Below are 12,812 nucleotides of genomic sequence, written 5' to 3'. Positions count from 1 at the left end.
CTTTGAAATTCGTGGGATCCGAATCGACGGAGATAAAAAAATTATCGAAATATTAAGAGTGGGGAAAATATTTTACTTCCGAAGTCTAAACGTGGGTGGGATGGAGATTACTATTCCTGAACGGCAAAAATCCATGCATCGTCTCGAAAATATCCCTACGGAGATCTTCGAATTTATATAAATTAAAATTATATAAATATTAAAATTGTCATAAATATAAATATATATATATATATATTTATTTATAGCTTCTCAATTAATATGCTAATTTGGTTTCAAAATCACATTTATGTAATAGAATTTTAACTACAAGAAAAACAAAAGTTAACTACCGATATTAATGACTAAACATAAATTTGTCTTTAATTAATAACCAAAATTGATCGGTAACAGTTTTCAGCCATTAACTTCATAAGGAAATGTTTTGTCACTACATAGTAAATTTTAGGTATCAAATTTTTTATCGTTAAGTTTATTTTATTAAAGAAAAACGTATAAGTTTTACTTTTAAAGGAAAAATTGCAATTTCTTATTCTTTTCTTTTTTTCCCGCCTCATATTCCCGATCTCTTGTTTCTTCTTCTCCCTCGTTTCTTTCTCTCTCTAATCTTAATCCTCTCTACTCATTTTCTCTTTTCTGCAAACCACTTCCTATTCTATTCCTTTTCCATTTCTCACTGGTAAGCTTGATTTTGAGTTCTATTTTTCAATATCTTCGAATTTTGTTAGATCTACATTTGGTAAATTCGATTTTATTATTCACTACATTATCAGTAGTGTGTTTTTTGTTCTTTGCTTAGATACTTGATTCTTTAGTCGCGAGCCTTGAAAATTTGGTTTGGAAGAAACCTAGGATTCCATTGGCGATCAGTTGCGAATCGATTTTTTCATTTTGTATTATCATGTGTGACCTTTTTCTTTTGCGATCTCTCATATTTTTCTCATTGTTGTGCTTCATTAATCGTTTTGGTGGATTGGATTAGTGAGCTCTCGTTATTTTGTTATTCTGTTCTTGGTTGGTGGCTTGGTGAAGGGAAAATCGGGAAGATAAAGCTCGCACAGCAGTTATGAGGTATAACCGACTACATAAATAATTTTTAGTCTGTAAATCATGGAATGATGAGTTTAAGTTGCAAAATAAGTTATTTAAAAGGTTTTTTACTTAAAAAAATATTTGGATTGTAAGCAACTAAGTTATATAAGGCTTCTGGTACTGTACTCTGTTTTTGGTTTGAAAGTGATTATAATTTTGACTTAATACATGGAAATGAAAGTGTGATGTCGATGGCATTTTTGCATGCTTATATTGTGTCTTTGGTTTGTTAAATTATATAATCTATTTTTCATTTTTCGATTTTGATAATCGAAAGGAAACAAACTGAATATTTTAGCCTATTCGTATCTTCATAATTGGCATTTCCTAGATGATGTTGTACACATGCGATGCCTTTTCTTATTAAATCCTTAAAAATGCTTCCATATTATTAATATTCTAATTGTTATTTCTGCAAACAATAAAATGATATGAATTTGTGGATATGAACAATGATTGATTATAGTTATTTCTTGAGCTTGTGAAGCAGTTTCATGTCCGAACTGAATGTTTTCATGCTTGTAATGCAAAAGCTGGTAAAATGATATATCTATGTAATGTCTGTAAAAATTTCTAACATTGGTGCTTGTTGATTTTCTATTTGCAGTCAGGGACGGATCTACAGTGGGAGCAATAGAGGCACTTTCTGATTTTGTGCAGCGATGCGAACAAGAAGAATAAAGGTAGTCTAGGTTTAATTTTTTTTATTCTGATTTTGATTGCACAAAACGGTGTCGTTCCATTTAAATTGAACGACGTCGTTTTGTGAAATTAGAATATAAAAATAACCCCTAAATCTCCTACTATCTCCTATAGCAGCAACTTCTAGTTTTATGCAATTTTTACCAAACTCTCATCTTTCTGGATCTCTGTCTTATCCCTCAAGTTCAAATTCACCAAACCGTAACCCCAAATCTGCTTCTTCTCTCTCATTCTCTCAATCGTCCCTCTCTATGAACCAGAAGAACGAGAAGTCCACTCACTTCGATTCGAACCAACAACAGCATGAAAGAAACGAATGTTGTTAATTTTGGTTTTAGATCTCTCTCTTCTCTATCACTTCGAACCAAACGGTTGCTTGCTTTACTGCTCTAATTTATTCTTGACTTTTTAATTGTTTATTCTGATTCATGAAGGTCTGCTACTTTTGTTTTTTTTATTTTGTTGTTCTTTCCAGTGTTAGTTTACGTACTTTTTTTGTTTGATGAATTTGTAAATTGTAATTAGTTATAATTTAGCTCTTTAGCATTTCTAATGTAGCAATTTAGCATAAGATTTCCAATTTAACAGTTGAAGAAATTTAGCAAAAATTTTATTTTCAATTTAATATTTAACTAATCTAATTTGTCATAAATGGATTTGAAAACTCCTCAAATATAAAAAAAATGTTCACAGAACATAAAATACAAATAAGAATTCAAATCAAGAAAAACAAATTAAATTTTACTTCATATAATTTTTTTACACAATATAGCTAGTTTGCCCCCATCAGTTACAAATCCTAGATCCGTCCCTGTTTGCAGTGTCTCTTTTCTGGCTGGGATTGCTACTATTTTTTCCTGTTATTTCAAGGCACGGGTAAATGTTTTTACTACATTTAGATTTTTGAAAAAAGCAGCAATCAAATGTAGGCAACTTTATTCGCTAAATTATTTTTATCTTATTCCAGTCCTTTAGCATGAAGATAAGTGATTCATGTGATCTATAACTTAATCATAGGTTGGAATAAGAACAATAGTTCCATCATGTCTGTGAGCTTGAACTTTAATTAATAAGTGAAGGCCAGTTAATTAAACTTTGGAATCTAAATATCGCCACCTTCATCCACTCAACAAGGCAAGAATATATCATTTATTTTATTAATCGTTTATGTACTTGTTTATAATGAAGATAACATTATATTGTTCAATTTGATAAGTTAGCGCAAATCTATTTGCTATGTAGTATGTATGATAAATATAGATTTGGCTTTACCTTTCTTCTCAATAGCTTTAGATTTCCAAATTTTGTTGATATTTAGGATTACTTATTGCAATACATTCCTATTGCTCATAAACTACTATAGTTTCTCTATAACTTATATAAATTAGGTTGATATTATGTAGCTCTTTTTATAGTTGGTTAATGATGTCACTTCTTAGGGTTAGTAAGGGTTGATAGAAACCCTTGTTTGGGAGAAGGAAGGGTTAGTAAGGGTTTCTACAAACCCATGTTTGGAATACAAAAAAAATAGGATGGTAAGGGTTTGGAGGGGTTTTGAAGGGTTTCTTTTTAACAAATTGCATCCAATTTTGAACCCTCCAATTTGGTGGGTTTGGAAGGGTTAGAAATTACTCTTCCTTCCCCTTCCTTCCCTTTCCTTACCTTTCCCTACCCTTCTCTACCCTTCCTTTATTAACCCTTCCCTACCCTCCATCCAATCAAGCCCTTAATGGTTAGTAGTTATAACTCACACTCAACATTCTCATGGTCTGATTTGGATTTTTTATCTCCTAGATATATGTTTGCTTCTAGTTACTAGTTTTATACAACATGTGGCTAGTTTTATTTTTATATAATTGTCATTTTTCCAAGGCTATTACAAGATAATGTATAATTTATTAAAAACTTCTTAAAATTTTCCTTTTCAAAACAATCATTTTGGTTCTTTTGTTTTGATAAGAATCATGTATGTTGAACATCTTGTAATAGCTAGCTAGTCTATGTGTTAGTATGTTGATATGTCTAAACTAAATATGTAGTTTTCTTATTATTCTGATATATCTGATTTCAATCTTAATAGTCAATTTTAATTACATAAAGTTAGATTTACATATACTCAAAGATCAGACTAAGTATGGTTAGTTAGGTTGCAATTTAAAAAAAAATATAAGGAAAAGAACAAAAGTATTATCTGTTATCTACTCTTGGTACTATGGTTTCATCTGCATCAAATAAGTATATCATTTTTTCAACCTTTTTACCCTTCCTAAAACTAAATCGTTACTCATTAGGTACAAATGATGGTAACATAATGATTTTGGAGATTTTTCATATGTGAATATGGATATATTTGTTACCATTTGTACCCTTGAAGCAACATATAAATCATCTACTGATGATGCTTTAGTTGAAACTATGATATTGAGACTCGAATAAAAGGTAACTTGTGTGCTGTATTTTTAATATCAAATTGTTTGCGTTTAATGGCCATCTTTTATCCCTTTGACTAGTTAACAACTTAATGCATACAATAGGTTGTCTGTAACTTGGGTGTCTATTAGTTTGAATAAATTATGCATAATTATCTACAAAATGTTTATTTAGTGAAGCCATGAATTAATTAGTTGCAAGTTTTACCTTATCAAACCCATACATTGTTTACATGTCAAATCCCCAGGGATTTTTATATTCTTAAATCACATTTGTCATATGTTTTGAATATGAAATCTGACAACTAAAACCTTTGACGGAGTACTAAATTGGTTGGCTTGAGTGGAAAGAGTCTCTAGCGGTGTTAAGCCCAAAATATACCTAAAATATCATATATAAATACATTAAATTTACATTGAATTTGTGCTAATTATATTCATTTGGAATACTTTTACGTCTTTGTTTACTTCTTTGATGCAAGGTACTTAATTATTTGGTTAAATCCAAATAGGAGCTAAAAAGGAGCTAAAACGGAGCTAAAGTGGAGGAAAAACCTAAAAAACGTACCGAGAATACGTATCAGTCAGAAGAACGCTCAAGGAGGACGAGAAGCAGTCGAAAGACGGGGAGATAACTCTCTGTCGCAACTGACATTTTCATAATCTCAGTCGCGACTTACGAAAGGCATCACGGAAGAAGAACGAAATCTTCAACTCGCCCTTGTACCCCCTGTCACGACTGAGATTTTCAGAATCTCAGTCGTGACAGCGAAGTATTCTTCACATAATTCACATATTTTAATCCGAGAAACGCGTCTGTTCGTTTGGATAAAAGCGACCCTTCACCAACGGACACGACCCATCATTTACAACCCTTCAACAACTATAAATAAGTGATCCATTTCAGAAATTGAGAGGTTGGGAAAAGTTAGAGAAATTAGAGAAGAAAGTTATTATGTTGAGTTTCTGATTCAGAAAAGAATCAAAAAGTTAGATTACATTTCTGTGTAAACAAACTTGTTGTACACAAGTTGTTATTAGATTAGTTATAAACACAGTATTAGTTTAGTTTCAAAGGTTGATCAGAGATAAGTTTTCATTCTGGTAGTGGACTGACCAGTCTCTATTCCGAAGATCCAGCGAGAAGAATTGACGGCTGAAGCGTATGAGGTTTGACAAACCTACGGAGTTTGAGGGAAAGATTGACAACCCGGATCTCAAAGTTTTCGTTGCAATGCTCTCCAAGTTTCTACTTCTCTGTTAACTTGTGAAGATTCACATTTCATTAATGATATACTTATTTATTCAATACATTCTTTCTGTTGTTATTTTGATATTGTTCTGACAAAATGATTTTCAAAATGATAAATTGGTGTTTTTATTAAAACGTTCTATAAAAACTTGTTGAGCGATTTTCGCAAGTGCACGGTATACGCTTGTAGTAATAAAAGATATCGAACCCACAGGGAACGCTTTTTAACTAAAACTTTATTTAATTCAGTTTTAATCACGTGTTTAGGTTTAATAAAAGAAATACATTTAATTGATGGAATTGGTTCGGGTAAATTAGGATTAGATAGAAATATTATATCGAGTTGAGAGAACAGTTCCGTCTTGAGATTTTGATTACAAGACAGATACTTCCGTAATTGGAATAAATAGAAGGTATAAAACTTATTTTCATAAAGCAAAGAAAACAACTTTAACTTTGGAAAAATTATGGACATGTAATAATATAGGGATTTATTCAATTAAATGGCTTTGAACCGTAGAAATCTCTCTGGATCGGAGCAGATTTCTACCTTAATCAAATTAGTATTTTATATCTGATAAGCCGCGATCAGCGATCATATCATCCATAAAAACTAAATCTGTCAAGTGTTCAACAAAGTTCTTATATGAATAAGATGGAATAGAACGTTTTAATAAAAACACCAATTTATCATTTTGAAAATCATTTTGTCAGAACAATATCAAAATAACAACAGAAAGAATGTATTGAATAAATAAGTATATCATTAATGAAATGTGAATCTTCACAAGTTAACAAAGAAGTAGAAACTTGGAGAGCATTGCAACGAAAACTTTGAGATCCGGGTTGTCAATCTTTCCCTCAAACTCCGTAGGTTTGTCAAACCTCATACGCTTCAGCCGTCAATTCTTCTCGCTGGATCTTCGGAATAGAGACTGGTCAGTCCACTACCAGAATGAAAACTTGTCTCTGATCAACCTTTGAAACTAAACTAATACTGTGTTTATAACTAATCTAATAACAACTTGTGTACAACAAGTTTGTTTACACATAAATGTAATCTAACTTTCTGATTCTTTTCTGAATCAGAAACTCAACATAATAACTTTCTTCTCTAATTTCTCTAACTTTTCCCAACCTCTCAATTTCTGAAATGGATCACTTATTTATAGTTGTTGAAGGGTTGTAAATGATGGGTCGTGTCCGTTGGTGAAGGGTCGCTTTTATCCAAACGAACAGACGCGTTTCTCGGATTAAAACATGTGAATTATGTGAAGAATACTTCGCTGTCACGACTGAGATTCTGAAAATCTCAGTCGCGACAGGGGGTACAAGGGCGAGTTGAAGATTTCGTTCTTCTTCCGTGATGCCTTTCGTAAGTCGCGACTGAGATTATGAAAATGTCAGTCGCGACAGAGAGTTATCTCCCCGTCTTTCGACTGCTTCTCGTCCTCCTTGAGCGTTCTTCTGATTGATATGTATTCTCGGTACGTTTTTTAGGTTTTTCCTCCACTTTAGCTCCTTTTTAGCTCCTATTTGGATTTAACCAAATAATTAAGTACCTTGCATCAAAGAAGTAAATAAAGACGTAAAAGTATTCCAAATGAATATAATTAGCACAAATTCAATGTAAATTTAATGTATTTATATATGATATGTTAGGTATATTTTGGGCTTAACAAACTCCCACACTTAAGCTTTTGCTAGTCCCGAGCAAAATTTCACTGAATTTACTCTTTAATCAATCTCTTTATAAATAGAACATATATCCATATATTCCTCTTTAAATTAGTTAAACCGAAAGATAAACTTTTCATGGTAAATTTATGTGCAAAGCATCAAACTAGCTAGTATAAAAGAGATATATCATTCGTCTTGTATCTCAATTTTTACATTGAAGTATTCGGGACGGTGTAAGCACGCATGTTTTTGAATCTTTCGTCTCAAGGCATTTCTAAGCACAAAATTTCCTTTCCCAAACCTAAACTATTACAAATATAGATTTATTAAGGACTTTAGGTTTAATATATTTGCTTAGTCACGCCCGTGATAAGGGTGGTCTCGTCCGTGACTTTATTTGAATTAATTCGCTTTTGTGTTCGTTTAAGAGGTACCGACCATGCCATGGGTGGACGCAATCGTTACTTAAAACTTTAAACACGTTTAATTTTGCTTTAATTTCTAACGTTCCTTTCATACCTCGACCCTGATAAGGGTGGTCGCAATCGTGGCCAAAAGTAAACGGTACTTAATGTTCTTCCCTTTCATACCTCGATTGTGATAAGGTTGGTCTCAATCGTGGCCAAAAGTTAAGAATACGACTACTTGATCATGAAAATAAAATTGAAAATTATAAATTGGGAAAAGAAAAATAGCACATTCATCCTATATTGACTTGAAATTCAACATGTATTATGGCTAAAGTTTCCTTAAAAACTTCAATTGGTTTTTAATGTAAGACGAAAAATCATACCGAGCTAAAAAGCTAAAGTTGTTAGTTTGATTTATGCCTACAAACCTAATTGAAAATTGAAAATAAGATTTATATTTATCATGAATTCATGATATAAAATAGAGATTTGAAACTAAAGAAATTTTACTTATATACATTTACTCGAGACGTTTTTGATAAAATCGTATCGGAGATTTGTAAAAATGTTTGTAAAAATATTGCCCGTATAGAAATATTATTTCTACCAATAATGATAACCTTAAAATATGCTTAACATTATTTTGAAAACATAATTGTTTGAAACATATGAAATATGAAAAATTGCCATTATTTTTGAAAAATGTTGTACTTTATATAAAAATGTTGCATTATATACTTTACTTAAACTTAAATAACAACATGCATTTATACTTAAATAAACAGCATTCATTCTCATTCGTTGCATTCATTCGTACTTAAAATTAAAATGAATATGAAATATCTCCGCCCACACTTAAATTGGACCATGTCCTCATTGGTGCAAAAAGCGATAAAACACGAAAAATAGTACGAAATAAACCAGACGAATTAGAATGAAAAAAATATAGTACGAAAACATTCAAACATAATAATAAAGAAAATTGTACCAAACATAATTAAAAATATTGTACCAAATTTAACAAGACATAATAATAATAACGAAAATGAGTTAAAGATGGAAAGGATAAAACCTATTAAGGTGAACTCGGTGGTGAAGGCGTAGTCTCAACTCCTTGGCGTCGAAAGAAAGATAGCAACCGGCGACGAGTAGATTTGTGCTCACGTCTCAACGTAGTGATATTGGCATCCACTGTGTTTATCCTCGAACTCATTTCGGTATTATTGGCAACGACTTCATCTAACCGTAAATTCATGTGACGGTTATGCTCGTTCATTTATGTCAAAACACATTTTCATCCAACTGGTTCTTCGTCATTCGGTTCCACATTTGCTTGCTCGGTGGCATTAACATCAACATGCTCCTCCTCCTCCTCTTTTTCATCAAATTCCTCTTCATCATCCTCTTCATCATCTTCTTCATCATCTTGGGCACCCAAACCTTGAGAACTCGAGGCTTCACTACCCATGGTAGCAAAAACACGTCTTGTACAAGCTTCATAAGAGATAAAGGCGGGCGATCCCATTTTCTTCAATAAATTGGCCCTTTGTAGTGCCGTGAGATCCAATGAAGGTAAACCAACATGAGGCATATTTTGATAATCTACTAATTCACCCCGAGCACCCAAAACAATGTCGGTAATTAAATTACCCATAGGCACTTGCTTATTGCGGGACTTGGAAGCTCGAACTAAATTAGTAAATATCATCTCAATACTATCAATGGTCAAACCCTTAAAAATACTATCCAACACAAACAAATCACGAACTTGCACTTTTGAACTTTCAACCCGACCAAATAAGGAAAATGATAAAAACTTGTGAAAGAAGAAGATATAATCATCCTTAAGTAGCTTACTAGATGTGTTCTTTGGATTAAAAACATCTAAACCGGTTAAAGATTGCCAAACCGTGTGTGAATTAAAAGGCTTTGGTTTGGAATAAAAATTCCGAGTAGGAAGTCCAAACCAACGGTTCATGGCCGCATACCCATCGTCAAAACGAACTCCATTATTTCGAAAAGAGATAACTCCTTTCTTCTTGTCATAGGTTAGAGTAACCAAAAACTCAATAATATGCGATTTAATACTAGGAAAACGCATACTAGAAAATCATTTCCAACCAAGAACGGATAGATATTCATCAATACGTTCGGTAAAAGAAAGTGTGTCTACCGTGTCGGTGTCAAGGTAAAGCATGTCGACGAACTCTATTTGGCTATTAGAAAATCGGCGATACTTGCGTCCTTCGGCTTCCGTCGCAATATCGAACGGTGCTCCATATTGAACCCGTAATCTATTGACTTCGGTGGCCTTAGCTTTGTTAGCAATGCTCAACAAGTTTTTAGCGCCGTTGCCGGGGAACGCCAAAATTTTTGACAAAATTTTAAATTTTTCGTGTTTTATTTCGAATCTAGGTTTAAACATACTTATTTTAACTTTTATAATTTTATAATTTTCATTTACTAATTTATTTATTTTTTTCAAATTCTGTTTTGTAGGTAGTTTCGGCTCGTGCAAGATTTCAGGTTCATGCACAGTTCTCGAAGTTCAGGCATTATACCAGACCCTATAGACCCAGAAATTGAGAAAACCATTAGGAAGAACAAGAAAAACAAGAAAAACAAAAATAAGACCCCAGTAAAAACATTTACCGAGCCAGAAAAAATGGCAGACCCACCAACACTTATGGATTATGCTAGGCCAGGTGTGGCCGGTGTGACCAATAGTATCGTTAGACCCAGAATCACCGCAAACCAATTTGAAATTAAGCCAGCTTTGCTTAATATGTTGCAAAATAATGTAACATTTTACGGGTTACCTAACGAAAATCCTAACACCCATTTAACAAATTTCCTTGAAATTTGTGACACTTTTAAAATCCCAGATGTGACTGCAGAAGCAATCAAACTTCGCCTCTTTCCTTTCACTTTGAAGGATAGAGCTAAAGAATGGTTAACTTCTATGTCAGCCGCAACTTTTGCCACTTGGGAACAATTAGCCCAAGCATTTTTATCGAAATATTTTCCTTTAGCAAAAACCGCAAGAGTCATAAAAGAGTTAACATCTTTCTCTCAAAATGATAATGAGACTCTTTATGAAACTTGGGAACGTTTTAAAGAACTTCAACGTTTATGCCCACACCACCAATTACCCGCTGAACTTTTAATGCAAACATTTTACAATGGACTAAATCTTACAACTAGGGGTTCATTAGATGCTATGTCGAGAGGGCTATTTATGAAGAAAACATCAGCCCAAGCGAGAGAGCTTTTGGAGGAAATGGCAATCAACAGCAGTATGTGGCCCGCGGAACGTGGACATGTACCGGTAGCAAAACCATCATCCTCAACCACACCATCAGTTAAAGGTATAGTTGAACTTGATCCAGTCGCGATGCTACAAGCCCAATTTTCTGCTTTATCGCACAAAATTGATAAGTTTATGGCACCGCGCGATACCAATGGTAATCCAGTCCAAACGGATGTGGATTACGAAAATATGAGTGAGATCGAACAGGTAAATTTTGTCCAAGGGCAAAACCAAACTAATAATCCTTATTCGAATACTTATAATTCTGGATGGAGGAATCATCCTAACTTTAACTGGAAAGATAACAATAACAATAATGCAAGTGCTAATCAAAATCGTAGATGCTATCAGTGGAAAAATAAGTAATCACGACGATGGTTTTAAACGGATCGAAAATAAATTCGATCAGCTTATTAAAAACCACTCATCTAGCATCCATAATTTGGAGGTTCAAATTGGTCAACTTGCTAAATCAATTCCATCCCGAAAAGAGGGAAGTCTTCCCAGCCATTCGGAAGAAAATCCGAAAGAGCAGGTGAAGGCTATCACTCTTCATTCAGGGAAAAATTATCAAGGGCCGGAAATGCCCAAAGATGCAACATTACCAGGAACTGATTTATCAAAATCCAAAGAAGATATCTTAAACACAAATAGTTCACCATATGACACAAGTACCAAAACTTTTGTACCCAAACCACCTTTTCTGCACAAAGTCCGAAATAAGGACTATGACAAACAACTTCTAACGTTTTTGGATAAACTTAAAAATTTGCACATCAATCTAACGTTCATGGATGCAATCACACAAATTCCTAACTATGGTAAGTTTTTAAAAGATTTAATTTCAAAGAAAATCAGTTGGGAAGGAATTTCATCCATTTCGTTAACTGAAGACTGTAGTTCAATCATGTCAAGTAATCTGCCCACTAAACTCAAAGATCCCGGATGTTTTACTATTCCGTGTAAGTTAGGAGATATTGAATTCCCAAGTTGTCTTTGTGATTTAGGAGCAAGTATAAACTTAATGCCGTTGTCTATTTTTAACAAAGTAGGTTTAGAAGAAGATATCAAACGTACCAATATGGTTTTGCAATTAGCGGATCAAACCACTAAGAAACCATATGGTATAATTGAAGATGTTTTAGTCAAAGTTGATAAATTTATTTTTCCTACCGATTTTGTTATATTAGACTTTGCATATGATGTAAATTGCCCTTTAATTTTCGGTAGACCGTTTATGAACACAGGACGCGCTCTAGTAGATGTGTCGAAAGGGAAGGTAGTTTTAAGGATAGGAGAAGATAAGATCGAGTTTAATATGAACAAAGCGATGAAATTCATAGTGAAGAAATAATCGAGTTTTAAGGATAGGAGAAGATAAGATCGAGTTTTATGGAGGTATTCGCTTGTATGAAACTAGATTTAGTCGAGGAATGTGTCAATGATGTAATTCATAGTGAAGAAATAATTGAACCTATAATAGGTGAGAAATTAGATGATAAGGACCCAGAGCCTTTGATTCGAGAAGATGGACCAGTTCCGCCTTCAATTGTAACACCCCCTAAATTAGAACTTAAAGAGTTACCTAGTCATTTGAGGTACGCTTTCTTAGGAGAAGGCGATTCTCTACCTATAATTATTTATAACAAATTAATCCTAGTATCGTAATGCATAGAATTCACTTAGAAGAGGATAAGCCACCTAAAGGGGATAGACAAAAACGCTTAAATCTGAACATGAAAGAAGTAGTAAAAAATGAGATTACTAGACTTTTAGACAATATAATCATTTATCCGATCTCGGATAGTGAATGGGTTAGTCCAATCCATTGTGTACCCAAAAAAGGAGGCATAACTGTTGTAAGAAATGATGAAGGTGAACTGATACCTACACGAACCACCACCGGTTGGAGGGTTTGTATAGACTATAGGAACCTA

The 12,812-nt window shown here is 33.3% G+C and overlaps 1 non-coding gene across 1 annotated transcript; it reads right to left on the bottom strand.

The window, feature by feature from the left end:
* Positions 1-10,608: 10,608 nt before the first annotated feature.
* Positions 10,609-10,715, bottom strand: LOC136207686 (small nucleolar RNA R71). Its single transcript, XR_010676815.1, has one exon. It is a non-coding gene; the product is annotated as a small nucleolar RNA R71 (small nucleolar RNA).
* Between the last annotated feature and the right edge of the window lie 2,097 nt (positions 10,716-12,812).

Source organism: Euphorbia lathyris, chromosome 9 (assembly GCF_963576675.1).
Source record: "Euphorbia lathyris chromosome 9, ddEupLath1.1, whole genome shotgun sequence".
In the NCBI taxonomy this organism is placed as follows: domain Eukaryota; kingdom Viridiplantae; phylum Streptophyta; class Magnoliopsida; order Malpighiales; family Euphorbiaceae; genus Euphorbia; species Euphorbia lathyris.
This window is presented reverse-complemented; position numbering and strand designations above follow the sequence as displayed.